The sequence below is a fragment of the Haemaphysalis longicornis genome, unplaced genomic scaffold, assembly GCF_048455015.1.
Source record: "Haemaphysalis longicornis isolate Haplotype H1 unplaced genomic scaffold, Haemaphysalis longicornis Haplotype H1 scaffold_1, whole genome shotgun sequence".
NCBI classification, from domain to species: Eukaryota; Metazoa; Arthropoda; class Arachnida; order Ixodida; family Ixodidae; genus Haemaphysalis; species Haemaphysalis longicornis.
Window position 1 is genome coordinate 472,968,058 of NW_027526203.1, and position 17,908 is coordinate 472,985,965.

The following is a 17,908-nucleotide window of genomic DNA, read 5'->3' on the forward strand; positions in this document are numbered from 1 at the left end:
TAAGAATAAAGGAACCAGCGCAGGACAAACTCGGGGCGACACCATGGACACGGTCAGGCAGGCACGCTCCGCAATAAAAAAAAATCGTTCAGCAAGACACCCGTAAAAATTGAAGTAATTACAAAAGGAAGCGTCAGTTTCAGCCGTTTCTTGCGTCGTCTGCTGCTAGACACCGGCCATCGATGCGCTGGTACTAAGCTTCTTATAGGGAATTCCCTAAGAGGCAACGCGCGAGGCAACGACAAGCTTGCTCGCTGCAACAACAAATTCCCTAAACGTCTTCAACTTTTGTCCCCAACTGACAGTGGTTTCAGGAGCCAATCAAAACGTGGAATAATTTCCTCCTTTTAGCCGCATGCGCCCCCTTCGCTGCCGACGGACGGCAGACTAGCAAATAACCTTCTCTTCGCGGCGCTCATCTTTGCCAGCTGTCAACGGGGTGGCGCTGTTGCTTGCGCGCGGGTGGCGTGAGGGGCGGGCGGGTGCCGTGAGGATGGCGCATGCGCTCCGGCGGCACCATCGATTGCGAGCCGTCACTGGGCGCGCGGCCTCTCCGCATGGCGGCGGCTCCTACGTCCGGCGGCCAGGCATCGTGAGGTAGGTGCCCGCGCTTGGAGCGAGCTATGCGCGCGCTCTCCACGAGCTGCTGGCTAGACGGGTGGGCTGAACGAGCGGGTGGAAAAGCGGGCGTAACCGAGTGTGTCTCGAGGGATGAGGGCCAGCTTATGTGTACGTCCACCACTGTGGGAGCATGGCAGAACATGGGCCATGTGCGGACAGCTCACTGCGGATCGCCATGAGGTGGCGTGATGGCGGATGTTTCACGGATTACGTAGGCATGTGTGGCGGCGGGCCGTGTGTCCATCCGTAGGCGTCGTCTTACGCATCTTAGCCACTCTATTGCCGGAAGATTTCTGAGGGAACTGTCGGAAGTCCGAGGTGTATGTTGTTTCAGGATGTTATACACCAATCGGGGTTTCTTTCTCTGGCAGATTGCGTCGTGGCTCGTTGTACGCTTTAATTCCAAGTTTTTATCATGTATACTGTATACACACAGTATAGTGTTATCCCCCTCTAAGTGCAATTATGGAGCGATTATGGTACGATTAGCACTACGTATACGTGTCGCTTGCCATTTAAATTATGAAAAAGGGCAACTTCTGGTATCATCCGTCGGGAATAACTCGAATCGTCCTGGTGGTAATTTTAGTACGTGCTGCTTTTTCTTCGGGTTCCTTGATTATACAAGCTGCTTTCCAAATGCGGTTGCTGCAGAGTGGACCCCGGATATCAGCACAGACAGTTCATGGCAAAAATGTAGTTTTTTGTTCCTGGTGTAGTGAAGGTCACCCGATTGGGTATTTTTAATTTGAAGCCTGGTACAAAGGCGTTGCACTGCAACTATCCCAGGCAAATCACTGGTGTTCCAGAAAGCAAGATAAGCCCAATAATCTATTCGTGGCACTACACGTTGAGGTGTGTTTGTGCTTTGCTTTTGTGGTCATTCAATCAATCTTGTCGAGAAATGGGACAACACATTATATGGCGCAGTTTATACTCAGCGTATCGACTTTAGTGGAGCTTTGTTTTTAAGCAGTTAGCCGTGAAGCTGTTGCAAGCAGCGCGGTCGGTCATGGAGCAAACTCTGTTACTTCCGGTCTCTGTGGGCCCAGAGCATTGCTTTAACCTAGGCGAAAAAAATCCGTGGTATTTTAGGGGAACCATGACCCTCTTGGCGTGCCCCATGAACGATGGCGTGCCCTCTTTTGAGTGCTCGAATGGATCTCGCTCTTGGAAAAGGTGCACCATGTTCAACGGCCCTCGTTAGAGACACGATTGCTTCCCACAAATCATGCGCTCGCCGTTTCGCCCACAGTACCGGATAGATCCGCACACCTTGGCGGTGATCGAAGTGCTTTGTTTCTTACGTGAGGACTGTTGATATTTCTGTAGCTGTTCCTCCCTGGTTGCACATTTGGAGATCAGTGCGCACGGCTAGACAGTGTAAACTGCCCAAACAAACGACATTCGTGCATATAACATGACACTGGCCGAGGAAACGCTGTAAATAGGAGGAAGGTTAAGAGAAACTAGGAGGACGCTAGCCATCGTCAAAGACAGAATGTATACTCAGGGACGAGCAGGGTAACATTACACACAGCATGGACGAGATAATAAAAGTAGTGCAATGATTCTACACCAGGCTCTACGCCAGCGACGTTATCCCAGGGGAAACTACTAAGCGTACAAGCTTAGCTTTTGATGTCCTTCTAGTAACTAAAGAGGCAGTAGAAAAGGGTTTGAAGGTCTTGAAAAGAGCAAAAGCTGCTGGTGACGATGGCATAACTGTGGATCGTTTAAAGAAAAGAGGAAGAAGCTTGCTGCGCTATTTTCAGCATGCTAAAGGACTCTAAAAGTGTCCGTAGCATGGAAAAACGGCAACATAAGATTCATAAGGGAGATACCAAGGACCTTAAGAATTACAGACCCATCAGCATTCTCTAAGTTCTTTACAAGCTATTAACCAAAGTGATAGGTCATCACATAAGTGACAGCCTAGATTCCGAACAACCCAGAGAGCAGGCTGGGTTTAGGAACGGGCACTCAACAATGGATGACACCCATGTCGTTAATCAAGTAATACGAAAATCCACCGAGTATACTAAACCCCTTTACATGGCATTTATAGATTACGAGAGAGCGTTTGATTCCGTACTCACCGCAGCCTTTTTAGAAGCACTAAAAGGCCAGGGAATAGAAGAAACCTACGTAAGACTTCTTGAAGACATATATAAGAAATGCACGGGCAGGATGACCCTCCACAGGCATAGCTATAAATTTCCCATCCGAAGGGAGTAAGACCGGGAGATACCATCTCTCCAAGACTATTCACAGCATATTTCGAGGGGGTATTAAGAAAGCCCGAGTGGGAAAACACAGGATTAAGGATATAGACAGAGAATACTTGAGTCATTTGAGGTTTGTGGACGGCACAGTCTTGCTGAGGGAGACTGCAGGGCACATACAAACAATACTTGAGAAACTACAATCAGAATGCATGGCCATGGGCTAAAAATAAATATGAACAAATCTAAAGTAATGAGGAACAAGCACGCCAAAACTTCCTCTTCAGCTTAGGAAACGAAACGCTAGAAGAATAAAAGAATACAACTACCTGGGCCAGATGTTTAGTGCGTACCCCAACGGCGAGGGAGAAATCCGGCGCAGAATTGCTATGGGTTGGGGAGCGCCCGGCAATCACCCCCATATGATGAAAATTAAGCTACCTCTGTCGCTCAAAAGAAACACCTACAAAGAGTGCCTACTGCCGGTTAAGGTATACGTAGCTTAAACTTGGCGCCCTACTATACAACTAGAAAGGAAACTAGTCGGCTTAATGTGCAATGGAACGAATAATGTTAGGAGGAACACTCAGGGACAGGAAGGGAGCTACCTGGATCAGATAACTAGCGTATGTGATATCATAGTTTGAACAAAGAAAAAGAAATGGACTTGGGCTGGCCATGTAGTGAGACGAACTGACAACCGGTGGACAATTAGGGTACCAGAGTGGATACGAAGAAGCGGGACTAGAAGAAGCAGAAGGCTATTAACGCGATGGAGGGATGAAACACGGAACTTGGGTAAACTGTGGACTCGAGCAGCGCGGGACAAGGTCAGTGGAAGAGGCCTGCAGTAGACCTGAATAGGCTGAGGATGATGGAGTGATGCGTCCTGTGTCGTGTTAATTGACGTTCGGCCCTTCTCCGTGCGGGAGACAAGTTCTTAAGATTGAGGTTCGGTGCTGGGAAGTGGACCGGTAGCCTGAGCCTATCAGTCGCTTCTGCCTTTCAAGCGAGCATAGCCTTGAAGATATCGCCCCAGAAGTGCCCACTTCACCCCATACCGGTCCCAGGTGACACCTCCGATCCTGCGCTCACATTAATGAAAATCGGCCGCGCAGATAAAAATGGGGAAATGATCGCAGCCTATTCTATCTGGTGCAGTGTTCCAGGTGAGCATCACTATACATTACCTGCGGATGTTGGCAAACATTCGAAAAATTAATTGTTCCTATCAGCCTGCAGGGTTACAGAGACAAGCTATACATAAAACTAACGGTACTGGAAAAAAAGAAAATACAAGCAACAGACCTTTGACCCTTTGGGAAAGTTTGTTAGTACCATTAATGACACCGTCCTCCAACAGTGAAAGCATTCGCATAAGAAGCAACAAACCCTTGTCTGACAACTATTTTTTTAATTCGATGGTTTGCCTCGCGGCATAATGGATGAACGCGTTCACAGATACGCGAGAAGGTTAGCTTCGCTTATTAAGCTCAGGAGTTCTCGGTGAAATGGTCCATGCACCGACCGAGGTGGGTGTATAGGCGCCTCGGGCGACATGCGTGAGCTCTGAATGACCCCCTGATTGTTTTGTTTCTCTTTTATTCAGGGACATTGCGAATTGGCTGATGGTTGTGATGAGAGCAGACGCTGGAGCCGCTTAGGTTAGGACGTAGCTAGCGAGAGAGGACGGGGAGGAGCACAAAGCGTTTATTGCTCCCATTGAACGAAAAGAAAGGAGCGCGGGATGGTTGTCGGTCATCCATGGAGGGTGGCGTCCTATAGTCCGGGATGCCTTGGCCAGCTGCAGCTCGAATGGCCATGGTCACCAGGCCACGCTGGTTTTCCAGGACCTCGCTTGTCAGCAGGACCTCCCACTGCTCCTGTGTCGGTGCGATGACTTCAGGTAGTTCGGTGACGCCTTTACACTCCCACACCATGTGGTACAGGGTGTTGGGCGTCCCAGAGAAGAAGTTGCAGTAGTACACTCTTAATCTGGTTCCATGTAAGTCCCAGTTAAAAGGCGTGATCCACATATTTTATGTGGATCCGAAGGAAAAATAACTGGAACGGGACATATAGGTAGTTCTTTTCTGGAACCGTCAACTTGTGTTCTTTATGTTTGTCGTTTTTATCTGGAAGCGAATAAATTGGGTCATGCGCTGTCGGCGGTTCCAGTTGCTGTTCCACTTTATCTTCTAGTAAACATTGGTGAAGAGTGCGTTTGTATATTTTTTTCTCGTGCTTTGTTCCATTGAACGTGTGCACGGCAGTGAAGCATACACTGTTTTGTGCATCAACTGGAATGATGAGCCGCATATATATTTGGTACTTCTTGACCGAAGATGCACTTGGCGTTTAAAATACACGCGCACACCACATATAAAATTTAATAAACTTTGTCGACATCGATAACACTGCCTTGCAGCAGTGAACTTTTAAAAGGTAGCTAACTTATTATTAATGACGTCCTTTGAAGAAAACGAAATCCCGCTTCTTTGCCAACGCCATACAAACCATTAGAAATGTCGAGAGAAGGATACCTTTGGGAAAAGAAGAAATTTCAGGAACCCATTTCCAGGTGTTCCGTGGCGCCAGAACCAAGGTAAATATAACTGGTAGCGAAGCTTCCATAGAAGCCCATACGTTCAGAAAATGGCGGCTCTTTAGCTGCTCATGGGGCTTAGCGCCATCTGTGTGAGGAGGGAACACTTCCGGCGGAACAAAAAATAAACAGGATGTGACGCAAGATCCGGTCAGAAAGTGACGTCATTTTGGTGGCATTAGCGGGAAAATTTGACTTCAAAATAGCCTTAGCAGGACTCTGATCGCTGAGGGCTCATGTCATTGCCATCTGACGCAAGTTGGCGAGCCCTTGGCGTGTGTGCTTGAAGTCAACGCCAGCTTATACTCGTGACTAAAGAAACGTACTTTATCATACTGTCGTATGATTCGCCTCGGTGTTTATAAAAGCATTTTGCATCTTCTCTGAACCTTTATTCTGTATTCATGCCTTCCACTGCTGTATAAAAGCAATCAGTTGTTTATTTTGATTGCAGCGGGTGGCAAACGTACCCCCCCCCCCCTCCCGACCGGAATTTTTTTTCCTGCCTTGGGATACAGAGCACAAAATGACACTTGACCACTCTCCTCCGCCCCCCTTTCATATAAAAAACGTACCCACTCTTTACCCCGATACCAATTTCTACCAACGCCACTGCTGGGTTTAATTGCGTCGCACATACGCAGGTTGCGTGTCTGCCTTAAGTATAGATCAAGGTTATGTAATGCTTGCTTAGTTTGTGTACTTCTGTTCTAAGAGAAGAAATAACGCATAGTCATGCTATAATCAAGACATTTGAATTTTATTCCAGGATAAACATAAAACAAATTTACCACACTGCACAAAATCAGCACGTATACAATAAGTACAAAATGTTCGTGGGCACTACATGCATTATGATTTTCCTTACGCACAGAAAAATTGACTTTACCCGTAACACATAGCATTATGAGCAATGAAAGCGTCAACAGCAGAACTACTTCGAAACAAGAGAAAAGAACTAGGCACTGCATCTTGACGCAGAAAACCGGGCCGCAGGAATGCCGATTCACGAAAGTGCAGCGAGCACACCGCAGTTGCACCGGCGTCTTATCAAGTAGACATGGGTTTCTACAGAAGTTCACTCAGCATTCACGCCTGCAATTTCCTGGTTGCATTATTAGGCAAGTGTCGCAACAGATAAGTAAAAAGAGGAAAAAGGGATCTATTCAAACGAAAGCGACGGCAGTATGTAAAATCACATAGCAGAAAAGATCTGGCAGCAGCGCAGCACGGAGCAGCACAACACAGTACTGCGATGGAAATAATGCTTGCGCATACAAGTGCGGGAAGCTTACTACAAGCGTTGTAATGCAATAGAGAAGACACTGAGATAGACAAATAAAGCGACTCGTTTAAATTCGAGTGGTACTACGCTGAGAAGTCCTAGAAAAATTCACACCACTTGCTCCGAGCCAGCCTGAGGTGAAATCAAGAAATAACTGTAACGTAACAAAGATTTAGACCCATTTTTTTCGAAGCAACACGACGTCCCCTTACACAACCCCCGTGCACGTATTAACAGTACTATAGTTTCGCGTTACCTGTGGAAATGAGAGGAAAATGGTGCAGTAAAACGCCAGGCGTACGGGAGTTGCTGTTGCAACCTTTTGCAGCACATCGTTTCCGTAGGTACCGAGGAAAGCGCTCCGCTCCAACCGTTGGCAGCATCGTCCCGTAGTTCACCGTGCCCGTCAAGCACGGTTCTAAACGTGTTCACCGACGATACAACGCACCTCGCAAGTCCACGCACAGCAAAAATTAAGAGCACACCAAATTAACAAGGAAGAACGAATGCAAATGCGCACCACCAAAACACGCGAGGGGCGTTTCCCAGCAGACGAACTTTAGGAGCGCCTTTCCGATCACTACAAGGACTGCATCACAAAGCAATGGCATGTGCCATTCTTCAGAGTGCGCTACAAAAAAGATTTTTGAGAATGAACGGAATTTTCATAAATTATTTATACACTGTGCCTAAATAAATGTGATTCAGAAATAAATATAGTTCGTAAAATATATTTGTTGTTTTATTGTTGAACAAAACTTGGTTTTTTGTTGCTAGTGTTTGTTCCCTCCTCACCTAGTCGCGCTTCAATCGCCACTCCCATAAGCCCCCATGCTGATGTCGCTGGCAATAGGTTCTGAACCGCTTTTTCCCCGAACCTTCGCTACCATTTATATTTACCTTGCCAGAACCGCGTTCGTAAACACAGTATTTTGCTAATTTGAGGCCTGCACTACAAAATCGCCAGTGACTTGACTTTGAGAAGGACGAAACGTCTTCCGTTTCCCCCTCTGCCGTTCGGGCGAAGCCATAACTCATAGTGCTGAAGAATTCGTGGTGCTTTTATGAATTACGAAATACTTGTTAAGGCTACTACATGTTGTGCATTTGGTTTAGAAAGCGTCGCAGAAACGGCAGTTTTTGTTCAACGCTCAGTGGTGTAGTATCTCGCTGTGGTGTAGTATTTCACCGCAGGTTACAACCTGCGGTGAAATAGGTACTTAGTCCCCGTTACTAATGTGGTGATTCGGTACATACATAATGTTAACCGACTGCGTCACATTTTACGCTGCCCACATAATGCTACGCATGCAGTTATATGTGTAGAAGCTCGTTCTCGTTTTTCGTCTTGCGCCGGCTGTTAATTTCCACAAGCAAAAACAAAAGCCTCTTTGCAGGAAACGGTTGAGTGGATGCCATTCAGAAGGAAAACGACACAAAACTTAGAGAACTGAATCTGCCACGCGGCATCGGCCTTACCTTCTATGTATTAATAGTGAAATGGCATTCTTATTTCAAATCATGCATTGCAGTACCGGGAAAATCCGCCGTGTTGCCTTTCCTCATGTTGTGTCTTGTTATAGTAATTCAAGTTCACCTAATGACGTGCCTTCTGCTGCTCCCCGGATGCTGTTTTCCTGCAGCATTTGTGTTAAGGAGGAAAACCTGCTCAAAAACGGGCAGATGTGTTATTACTCGCTCATTAGCCATGTCACACTGGCTTTCACTATACGGAAGTAGTTTTGCAAAACCTGGGTATCAAAGAGCGTCGCAGTATATTTTATTGGTTTTGGAACGGCTTGTTGTCAAGAGAACGAGTCAATGAAGCAGCCTATTTTTTCGTTCACTGCCAACAACGCAGAAAAGTTGTCATCGAAGTTTATGCACACATTTTGCACGCGCTCACGGCCCGCGGCGAGAAACAACTTTAGCCGCGAGAGGAGTTTTAGTATCGTCTCATCTGTTTTGCGTAGCGACACGCTAATGCTTACGGCGCCATCTGTCGACTGTTTTCGAAATGAATCGCCGGCTGATCTGCCAGCGGAGTGCCGGAGTGCTTGGACATTTTACGGCTATCCCAACAAGCGTAAACAAACGCTTTCCCGTTAGTATTGAATGCAACACGGCCTTAACGCGACATGAATATTCTCTTACCTGAGTACGTTCCATAAAGAAAGCGGTGAAGACCCATGGCACTTCATCCGGGCAATCGCAGAGAACGCCCTGAACCGAATGCCCAGGTTTGACGCATGCATGTTATTCAACTTCAAAACAATCCAGAGAAGCGTTTCGAACGAACATAACGTCACAACATGCGTTGCAAGTCTGAACCGCGATTGACAGGGAATCGGTTGCTCTTCCTGCTCATCGTAAATTTGGCACTCACCTCGCGCGCGGTTTGCGGGAACGAACAGCAAATCACTTAACTCTGGCGCGCAAGCCGAGAACGCTTTTAAAGGGACCCTGCAACACTCTTCGAGCAGTTCAAGTAAACCTTCGCGACGTTTAGATTAGACTTCCAGGAACACCCGATCCAAATATTACACGTGCACGTGAAGCGGTAAGCGCGCAAATCGCCGTGAAAGACGCGGGAAAACCAACCGCTCTCTCTTCAATTCTCCTCATTATGCACCCCTGGCATGGCCTCTGCGACGTCAATTGGGCCATGACAGTCCTGGCTGTCCTATTGGCTGTCGCTGGTCAACTTCGCGGTTAAATTCTGGCATTTCCTGTGACGATCAGCCGTCGTCGGCGCTGTGTATGAACCTCTTCTATGTCTGAACCTGTCCGCATGCTTTTGGTGTTTCTTTTGTTTTGAGTGCGCGCGGACTTTGAGTGACGAACTAAATATTCAACTTTCAACGAGCCCACTCGACAACAAACGTTTATTGCCCCAACAAGCCCTACCAGCCTGAGCGCTTGCTTGCGAGCAGGCCACCATGCCTGTTGTTTTTGGTTTCACCAGACCGGAAATAGACCGGTCCACGTTGCGGGGAAAAGGACGTAACTCCCCGGCATGTGACATATCGAAGGCCGCCGAACAGAACGCCGCGCGCCGCCCCCTTCTCCGGGAGAGAGCGCGCAGCTTTCGTCGCGTTGTCCGCGGTTGAGTTGAGAGGAAACATTTATGCGCGATTTTTCATCGCGCGTAGTTTCGGTGATAGTGAACGGATTTTCATAATTTTTGCGGGAGTAGATTGCTGGGACAATAGACTTTACCCCAAAATACATTCCGAGTAGTCGATGGTAAGTGTTGCAGGGTCCCTTTAACCACGTACGCTGCACATACCCGGCGCGAGGTTGAGTGGTACGTCGCTCGAGAAAGATAATCCAGAGCATGGGAAGCACTACCCACCCGCCCCGCAGAAACACAACGTTGCATTTCATCGCGAAGCGAACGCGTCCACAACACACACACACACACACACACACACACACACACACACACACACACACACACACACACACACACACACACACACACACACACACACACACACACACACACACACACACACACACACACACACACACACACACACACACACACACACACACACACACACACACACACACACACACACACACACACACACACACACACACACACACACACACACACACACACACACACACACACACACACACACACACACACACACACACACACACACACACACACACACACACACACACACACACACACACACACACACACACACACACACACACACACACACACACACACACACACACACACACACACACACACACACACACACACACACACACACACACACACACACACACACACACACACACACACACACACACACACACACACACACACACACACACACACACACACACACACACACACACACACACACACACACACACACACACACACACACACACACACACACACACACACACACACACACACACACACACACACACACACACACACACACACACACACACACACACACACACACACACACACACACACACACACACACACACACACACACACACACACACACACACACACACACACACACACACACACACAGCTTCGGTCGTTGGCTTGGCTTCAAGCTTCGTTCGGACAGTCAGCGATGTTACAACGATACAGAGCTGCGCGAGGGCGACGTGCTAACCACTCAGCGTATATAAAAACACAGGAGCAAAGAACTTGGTTCATCGGAAGCAAATTACTGTCAACAGAAGAGCGGAACCGTGGATGGTTGTCGCGCTACTTGCCGCCATGTTGGAAACGCAAGCGGCCTCACGTACGCACGCTATTTTGCTGAAATAACGTCCGCTATACTTCCGTCCGCTAAACGCTGAAGCGGCTCAACGTACGGCGCATGCGCAGTGCGAACGACGCAAAAAATAGCGTTCGCTAACTGTTTGCGTCCGTCTGCGTGCGTTGTTCGCGTTGTTCGCGCGTGTGTGTGTGTGTGTGTGTGTGTGTGTGTTGTGGACGCGTTCGCTTCGCGATGAAATGCAACGTTGTGTTTCTGCGGGGCGGGTGGGTAGTGCTTCCCATGCTCTGGATTATCTTTCTCGAGCGACGTACCACTCAACCTCGCGCCGGGTATGTGCAGCGTACGTGGTTAAAGGGACCCTGCAACACTTACCATCGACTACTCGGACTACTGCCCGTTGTTCGTGTGCGAAAAACGTTTGCTGCCGCAATTCACCTAAGTTTGCTTGTTCGTGGGTCGGAGTCGGCTTGACTTTTCTGACTGCGTAGGTTAGCCAGTGCTATTTAGAAAGTTGCTGGTTCGTGCATTTCTTGTACAATTAGAAGTTGTAACGTCACAAGTGCATTTAAAAATAACTCATTCCTGCAAGTTTATGCCGTTAATGTCAGTAGCAGCCCGATTGTCGGAATAATTTTCAAAACGGTTAGGTGAAAAGTTGTTGCATCACGATGTGCACCAAACAATAATCTATTTCTGTCCTTCCTTGAACTTAGACATTATGCTGCGAAAGGAGATTGCTACATTCTGCATTCATTCTCTATGACCTGTCCAGAAACAGTCTATGGCTCTGCGGCGACATTTGGCTTTCCACTGATTGCTTCTGACAAATATTCATGTTCCTCTGCAAAATAGAAATGAAAACAAATTATTTTTATTCCCTACATGAACCTGTGTGGTCATGGCTGTAGCATCACGGCCTCCGCGATCGGCTGCCGGCGGCGCGCCCTTGCTCCGGCCGTCCCAATCGCCCGGAGAGAGCGTAAGTTGAAAAGGGGGCGTGGCCGCGTCTTCCGCCGCACCGCGGCGCGCGCAGCCGATGGTTGGAACGAAAGCCGTGTATGCTGGAACGCTCCCCGAAATGCCTTTTCGTCAACTTTCGCGCTTCGTATCGCAATAAAAGAAAGCATAGCTGATGTTATGGATGCAAAGTGACTCATAGAACCTGGCAATGCATTTGTTTTAGCTGCGATTGCAGCTATGCGACTTATTTAACATGAGCTGTGCCGCTTTTCGCTCTCGACGCACGGGCACTATTCGCTACCACCGGTGGGAAATTTCTGGCGCCGAAATAACGTTCGGTTCGCTAAAATGTCATTATTTGTCAGGTATTTCTTATCCCGGCCTACGCATTTTATATAGTCTGCATGGACAGTGCAGTTCAGTAGAGCATGGGGTGCGATCGCGTCATGCCCAAGATGGATGGCTGTACTCTTATCTAGCCTTCGAATTATTTCCTGTTGGGCGGTAGCAACCGTCTTATTTTTAGAATTAACGCGTTTAAGGAGGATTACGTTGCGCGATAGCCTCAAGGATGCGGCAATCTACTCTACACATGCGCAACGTTAAGCAAGTTACGGTTTCAATTCCAGTCGCAACAAAAATAAAAACTTAGGTGCACTCCGATTTCATTGTATTCTTAAACGTATTTCGGTGGCCACAGGCAAGCCCATGTTTCCGATTTTGGATTGAGTACCGGAGACATTTAAATGTTCAATTACTGATTTCAAAACACATCTATGTGCTAAGCAATGATGACAGTGTCTATGTTTGCTTTGGACATAGCCACTTATGTACACACTAAAAGTTGGAAACCAAATGTGTACTGAATACTCGTCCAGAAGCTGCAAAATTTATTTACATTTAATTTATTTACATAATTTTTTTATTGATTTACAAACTATATTGCACTTATATTCACAAATGTACACTTAAATTTCAAGGCATCTGCATGTCTTCACAAACGGAACATTTCACACACGAAGCACTTTGCGATGCAGGGGCTTCGACACCAGTTTTTTGCGGTACGCGGCCTTGTCCGTGACAGTTGCATCAACATTGGAAAGCAGTGGCTGAAAAAAAAAGTGTAGAAGTCAAACGGTGGTTTATGCCGAGATTTCGGCAAAAAAATCCCATATATTGCACCAACACCAGTTGCATTGAATCCTTTAATTAAAGTCGGATGCGGCGCTTCAATGAATGCTATTCGGGATAGGTGGAAAGCGAAGCTGTTCCTCAACCCATCGCTGTCGTTTTTCTAGATCACATAGACTCGTCGCTCGCAGGCTGGAGCGCCGAAAGCCTGACAATATTGCACGCCATTTCAGCAGTGTAACATTCAGGCCAGCCTTTAGAGCTGCTGACATGCGCGAATTCTTCAAATGAATTACAACGCGCCGCAAATAGCTGCATGCCGCAAACAACGAATACAACAAAAAATCTCGTCGTAAATTTAAAAAAGCATGTGTAAAACCATATAACCAATAGGCTGCATAACACGTGTTCTGTGAACGAGCTTCAAACACGCAATATACAAAGGTTCAATTTCTAAAAATAACTGGCAAAACTCTGGTGGAAATAGCCAAGTGGTTTGCTATTGGTTTCAACTGGGAAGCAAGTGGTTCCCAGTTGAAACCCAATCAAACATTGCACCTATATAAAAATACAATCACTGCGCTCGATTGCTGTCCATAACCCACCCTACCCGGAAATAAAAATATAACGACTGTTCCAGCAGGCAAGCAGCCGATAATTCGGTCGCCGAAAAGTTATCGTCCCCAAGTGTCCCCGCACCGAAATGTCCTGCACCGATCACAGCGCGATCAACTTTTCACTGCACAGTGACATACCTGGGTTTCAGTGCTGTTCCTCGAAGCCCCTTAGGCAGGCGGACTTCATGACCTGGTCGTTCGGTTGGTCAGCTCAACAAAAATAAAGCTGCAACACAGATCTGCGTAATCCGAGCAGCAAAGACACGCAGCAACAAGGGCTCTGCAAAGCCGTCCAGGGGAGCCGGCGCAAGCTTCCCAACCATCGGCTAACACCGCCATCTCGCGGCGCGTTCCGGCGTTAGCCAAATTACATGTTTTTGCTGGGGGACGCGACGAATGGGACGGCCGGAGCAACGGCGCGCCGCCGGACGCCGATCGCGGAGGCCGTGGTAGCATTCACTATGGCTGAAGACATCTTCGGCATGCTGACAGGTCGTCTGGGAGGGTGTGGCGCATTATGAATGCACTGCGGAGCTCATAAGCCACAAAAGAGTACCGTTTGAGTGGTGCATATTGTGCATATATTCAACAGTTCGCATGGACCAAGACTAGGTGAGCCTAATGTATGTTCAAATATTTTTTATATCTCAAACCGTTTAGCAAGAAAACATTACCAGGGCTCGTGCTGTAAAAATCATTCCAGTTTCGTACCACAAATCACGCATTGTTCAATATTTTGTTCTGCTCCCTGCGTAAAGGAAAGCATAAATATGTTCTCTGATAGTTCTTGTACTGTTTATTTTCTAGGCAATAGGGCGAGCATGCATAGACTTAAAACAACGGAACAAGAAATGGATACGGCCATTTTAATTGTATTTGAACCCCTTCATGGAAGTATATAATCACAAGGCAGCACATGAAAGCTCTTGTACGGGATGAAATCATTGCATTCTACAGGTAAACGCACTGCCATTTCTGGGACTTTCGTGGTGCGTTTTCAGGTAGTTGCTTAATAAATAATGGTTTGAAACATATTTTCAGTGACAGCTTCACCTGTGATTCAAGGTGACAGTAGGAGCTTTTCGGAACACGTTGGCAAACTTTCCTGGAAGTGCACTTTGAGACGGCCCTGGCAGAAACACCCAGATCTTAATTTTGGTTGGGTAAGCTGGCATTTTGTTTTTGCAGGACTCAATTTGTGGGAGAGTTCATTGTAATGAAATCTCAGTGTTAAGAAGTTATCGTGAGCGACAATATTGGGCATTGTGTTCACATTCAACCTCGGATGCTGCAAGGCGTGGTGAAAGAGGATGCTGCAAGAGGTGGTGAATATTTAGCTTTTAAACCTTGAGAGTTTTTACTGTGATATGACGGCACCCCGGACACTGCCAACGTGGTTGCTGCTGCAACAATATGGTGGCCACTGAAGATTTAAATTTCCCGCTTTTAATACTCCCCCTAAGATACGTGTAGCATGAGCAATGCTTGCATTGGATTTCGATAGGCGGGTAAATAAGGTTAATTCCTTTTTGAAGGAATGGTTTAGAACACAGAAAGTGACGCCTGAAAATTTGCTATAGTTGTGATTTATGAGAAAACTATGCAACAGTCATTAGGCCCTTGCACATCAGCATTAGCCAGCTCAACATTTGGCTCGTACCACTACGGTACCATGGAGGCCATACATATCGAGAGGGAAATATTTTAGGTGGACATACCTCCATAAAACAAATTTTCTGCCACAGTGTGGTATTTATAATTTCTTTTCCTGGCCATTTATTTGTTTGAGGTAGCAGCATCAAGTGGACACATGTTGATTGAATTTTACGAGTGTTGTCACCGTAAACATTGTTTAGCTGTAATTTATATTAAGCCAGCCTCACTACAGCATTCTAGAGAGGCCAATATAGGGTACAGAGAACATTTTTTTTGCTGTGAGGCGGTGCGTAAAATATAATGCCGAAAGTTGATTATATTATTTGATTAATAAACGAAGCCTCTCAAGGATAAAAAATCCTATATTCAGGGGCTACCGAGGCAGTAAAATGGGATACTTTCCAGAAATAGAGCAATGTCATTGATTGTCTGTGCTGATATTTTTTCCTGCACACTTGCACCTTTAGCAGCACTTCCAGAAAAGAAACCAAGAAATCACCGATTTAAATCAATTACTGTGTTATGAAAAGGCCTAAGCAACTCACTCATTTAAAGCCACCGTGTAACAAAATTTTCTTTTCTTTCCTTAAAGGTACATGAGGCGAGCAATAAGCCTTCTCGAGGCCCAGTTATTCTGAGAGAAGAGAATGGCAGCATCAGCATTGTCCGCAAGAAACACATCATGGATTCGCTGCCTGAATTGTCACTTCAGGATGTGGTCATCCTCTTCGCCGCATATATCTTAATCTTTTTATGCTTATGTGCCTTTGGAGAGTTCTTGGGGCTTTTTCAGGAAGTTCCTGGAAAGCATAAGCAGTTTGACAGTGGGCTGGTGTCATTTAAGTTGGTGTCTCTGTTGAAATACTTGAAGTGGTGAGCTATACTTGGGATATTTAATTATTGGTAGAAATTAAAGTCTCTCTTGAAAGGCACGAAGGGGGTCGCGTCTGATGTAGAGGTTTAGGTTACCGGCTGCATGTCAACTGAAAACTGAAGTCGTGCCTTCCTTTACGATTTTTTGTCATTTGCACAAAGCACACGCTGCCTTTGAATCTACACTGTTAATGTAGCTAATGGCACCGCATTATAACATCCTTATTATTCAAGAATTTTGAGAATTTTTTTCGTGAGAATTTCTTTCATGGCAGTGCTGCTGCTGCTTGATGCAAAAGTGACACTGCTTAATAACGCAGACAGCTTCGGGCTTCACTGATAAATTTTAGTACTGTATGTGAGCTGACACCCATGCCCTACAAGAATTGAAAATCTGCGTATTTCGCTTGAGCAAGTTTTCTTCTTTGAACTAAGTTGCATTTCTTGCTTGGCAGAATCAGGGCTTTGGTCACAAGTACACTGACAGCAAGATAGAAGGATGTTTATTGCACACAACTGTGAATTTTACCTCAGGTAAAGTGAAGAGGATGGAAAAATGCTTTCAAGTTTGCTTGGTAAAACTGGACACCTGTATGGTTGAACACTGGCTTGTTTGGTTCTTAAGGATGCCTGACTTGTTCCCGCTGCAATTGATGACGTGTATATAATTAGTCTGCTTGTCAAATTTCAGTATGTGTAACGTGCTCCCAGCTATCTTGTTTGTAAAATTTTATGGTTCACACTGGCTCTTATAAGCTTTTTTTGGGTGTAATATTTTAAACTAGAAAGTGTCGGGACAGGTAACGGGCCTTAAGTCAAAGGCCTTTTCAGAGCGCTCATAACGTCTATTTGTGCTACAATTAGGTTAATGTTACACTACATGGTTTCGGGAAACTGTACTCTCTATAATATTGATGTGTTAATTGTGGTATACTGCCACATGCGACCTCTCGTGTGGGCCCTTTGTGCTCTTTCTCTATTAAGATTATGCTATTATGCTTAAATTTGTGAACAGACGTGTTATTATGTACGCTGTAAATCGGGTGGCTGAGGCCCCGGTCAGTCCACGTCCACCTTTAGTCTCAGCCTCCTCTTGGTTTTGCCAAGAAATAAAAATCAAATACTCAAATACTCAAAATACTCATAATGTTTTATCGTTAATATTGGTGCGAGCGTTCTTTTCCTAGACTCTTGCACTACACTCTTGTCGGTCTTTTGATATTGCAACCGTGTATGGCTTGTTTTTGGCCTTTTCCGGCAATTTAATAGCAAACTGCATTTTCCCGAACAGTGATGCGTAAACATAGTGTGGCAAGCGGAATGAGTACTTCCGCCTTTGAGTTACCCTATTTTATCTGATAAGGCAGCATATTTTATGCTCACTGGGGTATAATGCTTAGTCAGTGCCGCGGTAGATGCACAGGTATATTTGTTTGTGGCGCAGTTGCCCCGGAAGCCGTCTTTATTACCGATGTTTTTGAGTAAAGGTGAATATGTGAAAATGCCATTTACAGCCGAGTGTAATCGTTATGGTATTTATTCCTTGTACGTTGGTCATTTTCTGTCCAATTTAAAACAGACAGGTATCCGTATCTGAAATGTACGCTGACTACCACCAAATAAAGTTGTATAGTATATTAGAAAGCAGTGTATGAGTCTTC

At 46.2% G+C, this 17,908-nt stretch overlaps 1 protein-coding gene across 1 annotated transcript in view; it reads left to right on the forward strand.

Annotated features, from left to right (window-relative positions):
- Positions 1 to 506: 506 nt before the first annotated feature.
- Positions 507 to 17,908, forward strand: part of LOC144156277 (uncharacterized) — a 160,853-nt gene continuing 143,451 nt past the window's right edge. Inside the window, exon 1 of the mRNA XM_077688214.1 lies at positions 507 to 597. The gene's annotated coding sequence lies outside the window, so the exon portion shown is untranslated. The remainder of the gene's footprint in view (positions 598 to 17,908) is intronic.